Source organism: Geotrypetes seraphini, chromosome 2 (assembly GCF_902459505.1).
Source record: "Geotrypetes seraphini chromosome 2, aGeoSer1.1, whole genome shotgun sequence".
Lineage (NCBI taxonomy): Eukaryota > Metazoa > Chordata > Amphibia > Gymnophiona > Dermophiidae > Geotrypetes > Geotrypetes seraphini.
The window spans coordinates 515,034,690-515,048,814 of NC_047085.1; the positions used below are offsets into that span (position 1 = coordinate 515,034,690).

Below are 14,125 nucleotides of genomic sequence, written 5' to 3' on the forward strand. Positions count from 1 at the left end.
GTAAAATACTCCTCATACTGGTGCCGCTCTGAAGAGAGCAACGACTTCTGTAACTTCACGCCCAAGTGAGCTTATGGGACTTAAGTATCCAAGTTCTTCAGGGGGAGAGGGGAGAGGGGAAAGGGACCTGGAAGCCCAAGAGATGCCCCCACCCCAAAAGTAGGCACCATACAGCTCATATCCCACATCTCAACTGAGGCCTACTCCTCAGGAATCTTTCTCCACCGAGGCCTGAGCCCCAGGAATCTGCCTTCCATTGTGGCCTGAGCCACCGGAATATTCCTCAACCGAAAACTAAGCCACAGGAGAATTTCTCAACTGAGGTCCACGTCATAGGAGCCTGCGAGACCTGCGTCCCAGGAATCTCTTCTTTTCCATGAGACCTGTGCCCTAGGAATCCTCCTTCCATTGAGGCCGGAGCCACTGGAATATCTCTCAACTGAGGCCCAAGTCACTGGAGCATTTCTCATCTGAGGTCTAAACCCCTGAAAAATTTCTTCAATGAGGTGGAAAGCCAGAGGAAGATCACACCTCCGAGGTTGAAAGCCAGAGGAAGATCACACCTCTGAGGCCAGCCCCAGAAATCCATAGCCATAGGGCTATGTCCCATCCTAGGCTTAAGCAACCAGAATCTTTTTTTTTTTTAAACTGAGGCCTAAGTAACGTGACCATTTATTTTTTTCATCAAAACGGGACATCTATTAATATTCAGTCCCGCCCCCAATCCCGCACTAGCCCCACCCCCAATTTCTTCCATTCATTTTTCATGTACACACAATATCTTATTATTTCATAATGTTAACCATAAAACTAAAAAAACACAAAGCACCCTATACGCAGAGAAAATGTTAATTTATATTTGGGGGGGTTTCAAAGATGTCACCTCAGTAACTATAGAAAAATAGACAAATATAGTGCAAAATATAGACAGCAGATATAAATTCTCAAAACTGACACATTTTGATCACTAAATTGAAAATAAAATCATTTTTACAACCTTTGCTGTCTGGTGATTTCATGAGTCTCTGGTTGCGTTTCCTTCTGACTGTGCATCCTTTCTTTCTGCACTCAGGCCCAACAATTGTCCCTTTCTATTCCCTCCCTCCTTCCTATGTCCTTAGTGCCCCCAGTGCCTCCTTCCTATGTCCTTAGTGTCCCCAGCGCCTCCTTCCTATGTCCTTAGTGCCCCCAGATCCAGTGTCAGTTCTCCTTTATACTTTTGTTCCAGGTCTCCCTCCTCTGTTATGATCTTGCCTCTCTGCTCTTCCTCAGGGTCTCTCCCCCTCTGTATGCACCTCCCATAGTCCTGCTTCTGCCTCCTGTCTTTCCCCTTTGGTCCAGGCCTTTATCTCTCTAATCTTTCTTTTACTTACAACCCCCCCCTTTCTCTGCCTCTTTCTCTCCTTCCTTCCTCCCTCCTATGTCCCCCTCACTGTCTTCCAGCCTTTGTCCCACCCTCTCCCAAAAAGCCTGCCTGCCTACCTCCCCCAGAGCCAGCCAGCCTGCCTCCCCCAGAACCAGCCTGCCTGCCTACCTCCCCCAGAGCCTAGTTCTAAAGACCAGAGGAACCTCCTTCCTGAATGAGAGAGAAAGAGTGCGAGGATCACCCTCCGACAAGTTTCAACCTTGCAGGCACCTCTGTTCCCCATTGACACAGAGATCGTGGAAATGCTGCCCCAAACACAGCTTCAGGGAGGCACATTAAGTTAGTTGTGACGCTGCTAACTTACCATAATGCAAGCGTGCGCGCTCTAAAGACCTCAGTCTCAGCCAAAGAACCCCGCTTAGCTGCCAAGGGAAACCGCAGGGCCAGGACAAGATCAATGCCCATCCCCCCCAGACTGACGGCTCCCTTGTCTAGCAGAAGGCGCTTCTGGGCAACCGAGCACGCCCAAACTAACCAGCAAAGCCACGCACCATACACATAGCTCCCAAACACAACTCTGCGCTCGTCTAAGGCGCTACCCGGGAGACTAAAACTATTTAGACACAAAACTACACAGCCGCGTCGTCGGATGCTTGGAAAAAACAATGTGCCGTCCGGCACCGATCAACCTACACCACATCTGGCTAACAACCCAGCACCTAATCACCCAGTACTCATGTGCTCCTGAACTCCCGGAAGACACTAAGCCCTCCCCATCTGGTCAGGCTGGCGTCCGTCATCACTACTATCCAATCTAGAGTTGCTAGTGGCATGCCTTTGAACAGGTGTTCCTTTTGTAGCCAGCAATGCATTCTTCACGAGTTTGAATGGCTCCAGCCTAACCTTCTCTCGTAATCCTGAGACACCAGAGACCACCTGGACAGGAGGGACTGCTGTAACGGCCTCATATGAAACCAAGCCCAAAGAACCACCTCTAGAGTTGCTACCATGGAACATCCCAGGACCTGAACATAATCCCAAACTCTTGGCTGGGGAACCTGTAATAGAAGACGGATCTGTGCCTGCAATTTCTCGCCCCTGACTCGTGGTAAAAAAAACTCTGCTCCAGATTGTGTCGAAGAGGACACCCACCCAGATACTCCAGCACCTGAGAAGAAACCAAGGAACTCTTTGGAAAATATATCACCCATCCTAGGGTCACTCTCTTCGTGACCTTTAAACTCTCCTGACGGGATGAAGCCCGAATCAACCAGTCATCCAAGTAAGGGTGAACCTGAATGCCCTCCCTGTGAAGGAACGACGCCACTACTACCATCACTTTCGAAAATATGCAAGGTGCTGTGACCAAGCCAAAGGGCATTGCCCGAAACTGAAAATGCTGCCCTGGAATCGCAAAATGAAGAAACCAGTGATGTGGAGGCCAAATAGGAATATGCAGGTACGCTTCCTTGAGGTCCAGTACCATGAGAAATTCCCCTGGCTGAAGGCTGAAATGACTGACCTTATTGTTTCCATCCGGAAATGTCTGACATTGAGAAACTGATTTACTCTCTTGAGGTCTAGCATGGGCCGGACCAACCCCCCTTTTTTGGGAACCACAAAATAAATGGAATAGTGACCCTGGCCCCTTTGTTCCTGAGGCTCCGGAACCACAGCTCCAACAACCCCAGAAGCAAATTTTCACTGCCTCTATTTTGTCCCCTGAACACTAGGACACCAAGAAAGAATCTACGACGAGACAAAAGAACTCTAACTTGTAACCTTTGCAAATAATGTTGAGAACCCATTGATCTGACATTATCTTGGCCCATTCCGCCAGGAAGGAGGACAGCAACCCCCAATATGACTGATGGAAGGAGCCAACAATCCATCATTGGGTTGGACGAGAGGCCTGGGGACGTGCCAGCTGGGCAGATGCAGGTTTGATCGGACGCCTTGCCTTGCGCCTCACAGCCCTCTCCTGCCTCGTGCGCTGCTCTCTGAGCTTTTCCTGCCTCCTGCAGCAGTGGCCTGACCGTCGGCTCGCCTCCTTTTATGGAGGGGCCGGCGCCTACTGCTGATGCGGTTGGGGTGGGCGGAGCTACTCACGCCGCTACCCCGATGCTGTTTGTAGTATTTGCCGCTCGCCCTCGCCTTGCGCCTCACAGCCCTCTCCTGCCTCGTGCGCTGCTCGCTGAGCTTTTCCTGCCTCCCGCAGCAGTGGCCTGACCGTCGGCTCGCCTCCTTTTATGGAGGGGCCCGGCGCCTACTGCTAATGCGGTGGGGGTGGGCGGAGCTACTCACGCCCCTACCCCGATGCGGTTTGTAGTATTTGCCGCTCGCCCTCGCCTTGCCTTGCACCTCACAGCCCTCTCCTGCCTCGTGCGCTGCTCGCTGAGCTTTTCCTGCCTCCCGCAGAAAACAAAGGGTTGGAGTGAAGGGCCAATACTCCGACTGGCAGAGGGTCACAAGCGGTGTTCCGCAGGGGTCGGTGCTGGGACCACTGCTGTTCAATATATTTATCAATGACTTGGAAACGGGGACGAGGTGTGAAGTTATAAAATTTGCTGATGACACCAAACTCTGCAACAGAGTTAGGAACACAAAGGAGTGCGAAGACCTGCAAAGGGACCTAAGCAAACTGGAAGAGTGGGCAAACAAATGGCAAATGTGCTTTAACATAGAAAAATGTAAGGTCATGCATATAGGGAAAAGGAACCCGAGGTACAGCTACAAAATGGGGGGAACATTGCTGGGGGAGAGTAATCTTGAAAAAGACTTGGGTGTGCTAGTGGATACAACCATGAAATCATCAGCACAATGTACAGCGGCCTCGAAGAAAGCTAACAGAATGCTGGGCATCATTAAGAAGGGAATTACAACCAGGACGAAGGAAGTCATCATGCCACTGTATCGTGCAATGGTGCGCCCGCATCTAGAGTACTGCGTCCAATATTGGTCGCCATACCTCAAGAAAGACATGGCGATACTTGAGAAGGTCCAGAGAAGAGCTAAGAAAATGATAAATGGTATGGAGGACTGTTCATATGCTGACAGGCTGGACAAGGGGCTCTTCTCCCTGGAAAAGAGGAGGCTTAGGGGGGACATGATTAAAACTTTCAAGATCATGAAGGGCATGGAGAAGGTAGACAAGGATAGATTCTTCAAACTACGGGGAACCACAGGCACAAGAGGGCACTCAGAGAAACTGGAAGGGGAGAAGTTTAGAACAAATGCCAGGAGGTTCTTCTTCACACAGAGGGTTGTGGACACATGGAACGCGCTCCCGGAGGAAGTGGTTGGGCAGAGTACGCTATGGGGATTCAAAGAGGGATTGGATGGATTCCTGAAGGATAGGGGGATTGAGGGATACAGATAAGGGTAGATAAGAGTATGGAAAGAGTATAGATGAAAACAAGGGGGCTATAGGGCTAAATCAAGATAACATGACAGGTCATGAACCTGATGGGTCGCCGCGGGTGCGGACTGCTGGGCGCGATGGGCCTCTGGTCTGACCCAGCGGAGGCAAATTCTTATGTTCTTAATACCGAGACCTGGAACTATATGAAGCATTAAATGAGGCTTTGTAAGCCGCTTTCCCTGGCCTATATCTCTTGGCATCTTGAAAACGAGATCTAAAAGACCTACCTGACTCTCTAGGCTTGTCCTCCGGCAACTTGTGAGACTTCACATCGCCAAAATCCTTAACCAGCTTATCCAGGTCTTCACCAAAAAGAAGTTGACCTCTAAAGGGAAGCCTCACCAAACGTGCTGTCGAGGTGGCATCTGCTGCCCAGTACCACAGCCATAAATGCCACCTGGAAACCACTGACATTTGCTTCGCTGAAGCCCGGACCAAATCATACAAGGCATCCGCCAGGTATGCCAGCCCTGATTCTACTTCCGGAAACTCCCGGGGTAAGGAGTCCCCCGACTCCATCAGACCGTCAGTGATCCACTGGACCCACTGAAGACAAACTCGTGCCGCATAAGAACCACACACGGCCGCCTGTAGAGTCAGTGCTGCCACTCCAAAGGACACCTTCAAGGTAGATTCTAATCTCCTATCCTGGGGATATTTTTTAGCCACTGCCGCCACCAGTGCATCTACCAAACTTCACCAACTCTTCCTGTGCTACCAGATACAGCTGTTTCATAGCCTTGGCTACCTAAGGCCAGAATCCGGTGTAACCCATTCTGCAAAAATCAATTCCGGTATGGCCTCATGCACTGGAAATGTTTTGGGAGGCTTCCTAGTGCCTGACATAAGGAGATTAGACGTCGCCGACACCCCTGGGTCAGTTGGAGAAATATGAAAGCAAACTACACTATATTCAGAAAAAACCTCTTTGCCAATTAATTGTTTCAATTTCTGTATAGCACCCTCTACTTCTAGGTCCCTCCTCTTGCTTCTCCATGCCCCCGTCCCCTACTACTTTCCCCTTCCTCTTTGATCTGTCGCCTTGAGCTTGTATAGGTTTGTGCGACTCACAAATGGAAGATTAGATTAAATTCCAAGGCCTTGGAAATGAATGCCATGAGTTCCTCTCTACGGAACAGCCGCAGAGCTGAGGGATCTTCCCCTTCAGCTCCCCCCCCAACTCTGCGCCTCTGGTCCGCTGGAATTTCCAGGGGGCCCCAAACATAGTGAGAGCTAGAGAAGGGCTGAAGTCCTGTGCTTCCTCTCCCTCCAACACCACCCTGCGCTGCTTGGCCCCCTCAGATCCTCCCCCTCACCAAACTTAGCTGGGACCAGGCCGTCCCCTGCCCCTCCTCCCTCTTTACCGGAATTTGCCTTATGCAACAATACTGTCTTGTGCAGCAATAAAACAAACTCTTGGGAGAAAGGCAAGGAACCAGACTGCATGCCTTCCAAACTCGGTTCTACCTGCGCCATCCCCCCCTCCCCACTGCTCGACTCGCCTAGGCGAATTTCCATTGCCGAAGTGGCTCGGTCCTGCAGTGGAGCTTTAACCTCAACAGCTGTTTCAGATGCAGAGGAAAACAACGCACCTTCCAACACCGACAATCCAGCTCCCACATTACCCCGACAACCGGCCATGCAAACTCCTGCTGGCGTTCTCCGCTTCCCACAGCAGGAACACCGTTTTGCTGCCTCCACTGCCATCTGGCCAACCACCCGGCAAAGAATCAATAAATTTTAAGTACTCATGTGCTCCTGCTCTTACCGGAAGGCACAGGAAGAAGTGCTTGTGCTGCAGCACACAGCAAACTGTGCCAGCACCCGGGGGTCAGGTTTTTTGGGGGGTTTTCAATGGGAAAGAAATTCCTGACCACCGTAGCCTTCTCTCTCTCTCTGGCAGGGCGGCTGGGGAAGGGACCAGGGTGTCCCCAGGTGTAGCCCCCAAAGTTGGCTCAGTATGGCCAACACTCCTAGGCTCTACTGAAGCCACAACAGCCGCAAACAGCCTTCCGTCTTCAGAAGCTGAAACCAGGAACCAGAATGATAGCAGCCATCCAACCTGCTGGAGATAGAGCATACTACTTGGCGGCATATAAATAAATTATTATTATTACTACATGGTGATCCTGGAGACAATTCTGCGACTTTTGGAGCAGTTCACAGTGTCAGACATTGATGACCACAACACCTTACTTTTCACTGGTCTCAAAGACTGCTTCCAAGTACAATGAATCTTCTGCAGCCAGATTCTGATTCTGACCCAGCATTTTAGCTCTTCTTCATGAAAGTACAGTTACTTACCGTTAACAGTTGTTATCCAGGGACAGCAGGCAGATATTCTCAACATGTGGGTGACGTCATCCACGGAGCCTCGTAGCGGAGAGCCTCGCAAGCAACATGCTCAGACTAGCTTGCAGGGAGCAGGGTTGAGATCGAGACCCTGCCTGGGTCTGGAAGGTTTCCCCCAAGAGCCTCGAAGGACGAGGAAGAGAGGGATCCGAATCCTGCTCTGAAGAGAGGTGTCTTGATGGAGAGGAGTACCTCAAGGAGGAAGCAAGTTGAGGCTTCTTAACTGCCTTGAAAGCTGGACAGCTAAAGTACGAAGCCTAGATTGACCAGGCGAGGACTCAGTCGAGGACGAGGCATGAGGTCTCAGACGTAGCAGGTTGTGCCTCAAGGATATGCTCAGACTGGCTTGCAGGGAGCAGGGTCGAGGCCGGAGCATATTGAGCAAACACAATGCGAAGCTCCTTGTCCTGGAAGATGGCACCATACCAATGAAACTGGTATTTAAGGTGCAGCAGTGCGCTCCATAGAGGGTGACCTCGAGAATGAGTATTCCCTATTATAGGAGGCACGCTTCGAAGGAGATCTCATAGAGGCCGGCACGACTGCATTCATTGCCTGATTGCCTGTGGCCCTGTCGAAAGGTTGGAGGCTTCCTGGCCAGTAAACCTGCATAAGGAAAAGGGAAACGTGCCTGTCTTTGGAGGAGCGGCACACGAGGACTTCCAAGAAGGAGACTCGTCCGAGGTCGAGACATTGACTCACGAAGCCACTGACGGGGTTGAGGTCGAGGACGAGGCCATTTCAGCAGATAGTTTCATGAACCTGAAAAGTTGCTGAATCTGGACCCGACATGTCTGAGAGCTCCTTTCTAAAAAGTAACACAGCGGGCGCAGGATTTAGGATGGAGGTCGGGTCCCAAACAGGCAAGACATGAAGGGGTAGGTCAGTACCCACACGGTTACACTGACTACAGTGTCTGAATCTCGGAACAAGCCGGAAGATGAAATAAAACAACGGCCGCAGCCAAAACAAAGACTCGTGGCTAGGGCCGCAGCCTAAGCCGGTCGACGGAAAAAAGAACAAAGGTTTTTTTACACGCGCCACACAGCGACTTAAAAAGAAAAGTAAATAATAATAAAACAAAGCCACGGTACGAGAAGGCAACGGACAACGGGGCAGAGCTAGAAACAGGTGCTTCTCAGCTCTGCGGAAAAACAAGAACTGAGGAGACGCACGTCCTAACTTGGGCGGGAAGGCACTCACGAACTTTGAAGTTCTACAAGCAAGTTGCTTGCGAGGCTCTCACCCACCTGTTGAGAATATCTGCCTGCTTGTCCTGGGATAAACATAGTAACATAGTAGATGATGGCAGATAAAGACCTGAATGGTCCATCTAATCTGCCCAACCTGAAAAAACTTGTAGGACACACAAGAAAGTCTTATGAGCCCTCAGGCTGTCAGTTTAAGATAGAGGTTAGTACAGAGAGATCCTGATTACACTTGGAAGCTTCTGGAGCAAAGGAAGTGCAGAAAAATGTCTCCTTACCTAGGGAGATCAGAGTCTCATAATTCTCCTTCATCACCTCCCTGTAAAGCTCCTTCTGCCCTTCATCTAAGTATTCCCACTCCTCCTGGGAGAAAGAGACAGCCACGTCCTCAAACTTCACCTGCATCTGAAAGACAAACCAGGAACACCCTCAGCGCCTTGGGCAAGTCCCTTAATCCTCCATTGCCCCCTTGGAGTGTGGTGGTGACATTCCAAGACCCCTCCCCCCATCTTGCCCCTCCCCCTGCCAGGAAAAGTGGGGGAGGGGGAGCTCCTACCTGAGCAGAAGCTCCTGCAGCCATTTCCCTCTGGGCTTTGGACATTTGGGGCTGAAAGGAGAGAGCAAAGCAGAGGCTGAAATAAACTGGGCACTTGAGGCTCCAGCACAAGATGGACGACTCTTTCCTATGTTAAGTTCAGCCCGTCACCTTTTCCCGCCCTCAGGGAAAATCTAGCAATCAGCCGAAACTCCTCCTTTCTGCCATCTCCTGCCGTTGCTAAGGGGCGGAACCTTCCACTCCTCTTCCCGCCCCAGGAACCATTCTGACCAATCAGCACTAAAAGGGCAGAGCCTTCGGCGTGAAGCTCCGCCCTCTCCCTTGTGACGTCACCAGCCTTCTCGGCTCCTCCCCCAATTCCTTTCTAATCCTGAGGGAGGAGATTCTCGCCAACAAGGAATCCTGCACAGGGAGAACCAAGACTGGGAGGTTGTTAGAGTTCGAGAATGATGTGGGGGAAAATGTGTCCCTGTCCCAGCCAACTGTCTGATCCCATCCACACAAGCCTCTAATAGTTATGATTTTATACTGAACTTATTAAATTTTAAAAAGATGTTATTCTGTACAATTGTCACTTTATAACAAGGATCAACAAGGGAATGGGGACAGGAGGATTAAGTGACTTTGCCCAGGGTCACAGGAAGCAGCACTGGCTGTAGAGGCAGCAGCTCAACCGGTGAGCCACAGCCCTCTCTCAGGATGTGCTGAATTTGAATCTGTCTTTAGAAGCTGACACAAAGGGCTGTTTTTCAAAGCTGTACTAGCAATTCCACTGCAGCAACGTGATGAAGCCTATTCCCCTATAGGCTTTATCCCATTTGTCATGACAGAATCACTAGTGCAGCTTTGTAAAAGGAGCCCCTGAGGGAGTAAAAGCTGCAACTTTAATTGTTAATCTTGTATTAGTGCCCGACCAGGTCAGGGTTCTTAGTAGTGCTGCCCGATTCACGATTTGAATCAATTCACCGATTCACTTTGGGTGAATCGATTCAAATCGATTCCTTTCCCCCAAAAAATTGGCCTCCTGATTCGGTGACTGAGTAACCAGCCAAGGATAACATGACCGATACCAAAGCAAAACATTCCTACAGCGACCTTCCAGGCCGAAGTGAAGGAGAAGGCCGACGAGGTCGGATGACGTAGATCGTGACGCACAGCGATGGTTGTGGCAGCGGTGGGGGGCTGAGCTTGCTGTCACTTTCACTCCCTTCTGGTCATCCTGCCCTTGCCGCAGATCCTTGACGCACCAACGGCTGCCGCTGTGGAGAGTGATGACCTTATGCCACCCACCGCTCCTCTCCTGCGGCTGCAGATGGTGGAAATGTCCAATGGTGAAGGCGTGCCGGGGGAAGGAAGTGAGACCCGACTGCCAATCGGGTGCAGGAGGAAGCAGGCAGAGCATTGCCATGGCGAGAGAGGGCGACCCAGGCGAATGCTTTGCAGTGCACGAGTCTGGTTGCCCAGGGCGGGGAGTTGCGCGCTGGTGAGCTGGACTTGGGGGGGGCATGTAGGCGTGGATAAACATGTCCTGCTCTAGTAGGTGGAGCCAAGTGTCACTCCTTGTGTGTGTGACTAGCAAGTTAGTTACTTCTTCCATTATAGGCTTGGTTGAAGAGCCAAGCTTTCACCATCTTCCTGAAGCAGAGATAATCTGGTGTTAAGCAAAGCCTTTCCGGGACTGATTTCCAGAGTGGGGAAGGGGGTCTACTCTGGAGAAGGCTTGCTGGAAGTTATCACATCTTGTGATATCCTTTGGAGAGGGTGTGGTTAAGGATACTCCTTGGGAAAACCTTAGTGTCTACATGGAGATCCTGTTCTTCAGCTACTTTGGGCCATTTCCTTTGGGGGCCTTGAAGACCAGACACAGTTTTAAATTTAGCTCTGTATTCTACTATTAGCCAATTAAGTTTTTTGCAAAAATGGTATGTTGTGGTCACTTCGCTTACAGCCTTCTATTAGTCTTGCTGGAGCATTCTGAATCAATTGGAGCTGGTACAGATCCTTTGCACTCAGACCAGTGTAGAGTGCATTACAGTAATCAAGTGATGCACGTGGGAAAGAGGAACTTGAACTATAGCTACGTGATGCAGGGTTGCATTTTAGGAGTCACCGCCCAGGAAAAAGGACCTAGGTGTCATCGTTGAAGATACATTGAAACCCTCACCTCAATGTCAAGTGACAGCTAAGAAAGCAAATAGAATGTAAGGAATTATCAGGAAAAGAATGGAAAACAAAGATGAAAATGTTATGCCTTTGTATCGCTCTATGGTACGGCCACACCTCAAATACTGTGTACAATTCTGGTTGCCGTATCTCAAAAAAGATATAGCAGAATAAGAAGGGTGACGAAAATGGTAAAAGGGATGGGACGACTTGCCTATGAGGAAAAACTAAAGTGGCTGGGAATCTTACGCTTGGAAAAGAGATGATATGATAGAGGTCTATAAAATACTGAGTGAAGTGGAACTGGTAGATGTAAATCGCTTGTTTACTCTTTCCAAAAATACTAGGATTAGGGGGGCATGCGATGAAGCTACTAAGTAGTAGATTTAAAACAAACTGGAGAAAATATTTCTTTATATAACATAAGAACATAAGAATTTGCCGCTGCTCAGTCAGACCAGTGGTCCATCGTGCCCAGCAGTCCACTCCCACAGTAGCCCCTAGGTCAAAGACCAGCACCCTAACCGAGACCAGCCCTACCTGCATACATTCCAGTTCCGCAGGAATTCATCTAACTTTGTCTTGAACCCCTGGAGGGTGTTTTCCCCTACGACAGTCTCTGGAAGAGCGTTCCAGTTTTCTACCACTCTCTGGGTGAAGAAGAACTTCCTTATGTTTGTACGGAATCTATCCCCTTTTAACTTTAGAAAGTGCCTTCTCGTTCTCCCTATCTTGGAGAGGGTGAACAACCTGTCTCTATCTACTAAGTTTATTCCCTTCATTATCTTGAATGTTTCAATCATGTCCCTTCTCAGTCTCCTGTTTTCAAGGGAGAAGAGGCCCAGTTTCTCTAATCTCTCACTGTACGGCAACTCCTCCAGCCCCTTTACCATTTTAGTCGCTCTTCTCTGGACCCTTTCAAGTAGTACTATGTCCTTCTTCGTGTATGGCGACCAGTGCTGGATGCAGTACTCCAGGTGAGGGCGCACCATGGCCCGGTACAGCGGCATGACAACCCTCTCCGACCTGTTTGTGATCCCCTTCTTAATCATTCCCAGCATTCTGTTTGCCCTTTTTGCCGCCGCCGCACATTGCACGGACGGCTTCATTGTCTTGTCAACCAGTACTCCCAAGTCTCTTTACTGGAGGGTCTCTCCAAGTACCTCCTGGACATCCTGTATTCATGCATAAGATTTTTGTTACCGACATGCATCACCTTACACTTATCCACGTTGAACCTCATCTGCCATGTCGCTGCCCATTTCTCAAGCATGTTTATGTCACGTTGCAGATGCTCGCAATCCTCCTGCGTCTTCACTACTATGAATAACTTTGTATCGTCCGCTAATTTAATCACCTCACTCGTTGTACCAATTTCCAGATCATTTATAAATCTGTTGAAGAGCACAGGTCCAAGCACCAAACCCTGTGGCACTCAACTGGTGAAGCTTTTCCAGTCCAAGTATTGTCCATTTACCCCCCACTCTCTGTTTCCTATCTGCCAGCCAGTTTTTAATCCACTTGAGTATTTCACCCTCGATTCCATGACTCGTAATTTTTCAAAGTAGTCGTTCATGCAGAACCTTGTCAAAAGCTTTCTGAGAATCCAGATATATAATGTCGACTGGGTCACCCGTTTCTATCTGTCTGTTTACTCCCTCGAAGAAGTGCAGCAAGTTCATCATGCAAGATCTTCCTCTGCTGAAGCCATGCTGGCTGGTCTTCATCAGGTCGTGTCCGTCAAGGTGCTCAATGATGCGGTCCTTTTTCAGCGCCTCTACCATCTTTCCCGGTACCGAGATCAAACTCACCGGTCTGTAGTTTCCCAGATCACCTCTCGAACCTTTCTTGAATATCAGCGTAACATTTGTCATCTTCCAATTTGATTGACAGATTGGCTATCGAAGCAGATCAGCTATAATCCCTTTCAGTTCCTTGATTACCCTCAGATGGATGCCCTCCGGTCCTGGGGATTTATCATTTCTAAGCCTATCAATATGCTGGCATACCTCTTCTAGACTGACCGTCAACCCTGTCAGTTTCCCATCTTCGTTTCCCACATATAGCCTGTCGGCTTCCGGTATGTTGCGTATATCCTCTTTGGTAAACATAGATGAAAAAAATGTGTTCAGTTTGTCGGCAATGGCTTTGTCCTCCTTTAGCACTCCCTTCATTCCTCGATCAACCAACAGCCCCACCGCTTCCTTTGCGGGTCGTTTCCTCTTAATATATCCAAAGAACGGCATGAAGTTTTTCGCTTCCTTGGCTATTTTTTTCCTCATAGTCTCTCTTGGCCCCTTTTACCACCTTATGGCACCTGCGTTGATGCTTATTCAAGTTTTCATCCGTTTTTGACCTTTTCCATTCCTTAAACAAAGTTTTCTTGTCCCTGATCGCTTCCTTCACCACTACAGTGAGCCACGCCGGTTCCTTCTTTTTCCTCTTGGATCCATTGTTGATACGTGGTATATATAGATTTTGCGCCTCGGTGACTGTGTCCTTAAAAAGAGACCATGCTTGCTCTAGCGTCTTTAGTGTGCTTATCCTCTTCTTGATCTTCTTCCCCACCGTGAGTCTCATCCCTTCGTAATTCCCTTTTTGGAAGTTCAGTGCCATTTCCGTCGTTCTGGATCGATGTTTCGTCCCCGTGTCCAGGTTGAAGCAGATCATTTTATGATCACTGGTTCCCAGCATCCCCTCTACTTCTACACCTTGCGCCAGTCCTCGTAGTCCATTTAGAATTAAGTCCAAAGCTACGTTTCCTCTCATATTTTCCTTGACAAGTTGTTCCAGGAAGCAATCGCCTATAGCATCCAGGAACATGGTTTCCCTACCGCAGCCGGAGGTGCCTAGGATCCAGTCTATCCCCGGATAATTGAAGTTGCCCATGATAACTGCATTGCCTCCTTTGCAGTTGCTTTTAATCTCGTCTGTCATTTCTCCATCAATTTCTTCGGATTACCCTGGGGGTTGGTAGTAGATGCTGATCTTCATTTCCGTTCCATTTGTTCCTGGAATTTTGGCCCATAGAGGTTCTACCTTATTGTTTGATTACGGTG

The 14,125-nt window shown here is 49.4% G+C and overlaps 1 pseudogene; it reads right to left on the reverse strand.

Moving 5' to 3' along the window:
- The window catches only part of LOC117355241, a 239,152-nt pseudogene that overhangs the window by 29,667 nt on the left and 195,360 nt on the right, over window positions 1-14,125 (reverse strand).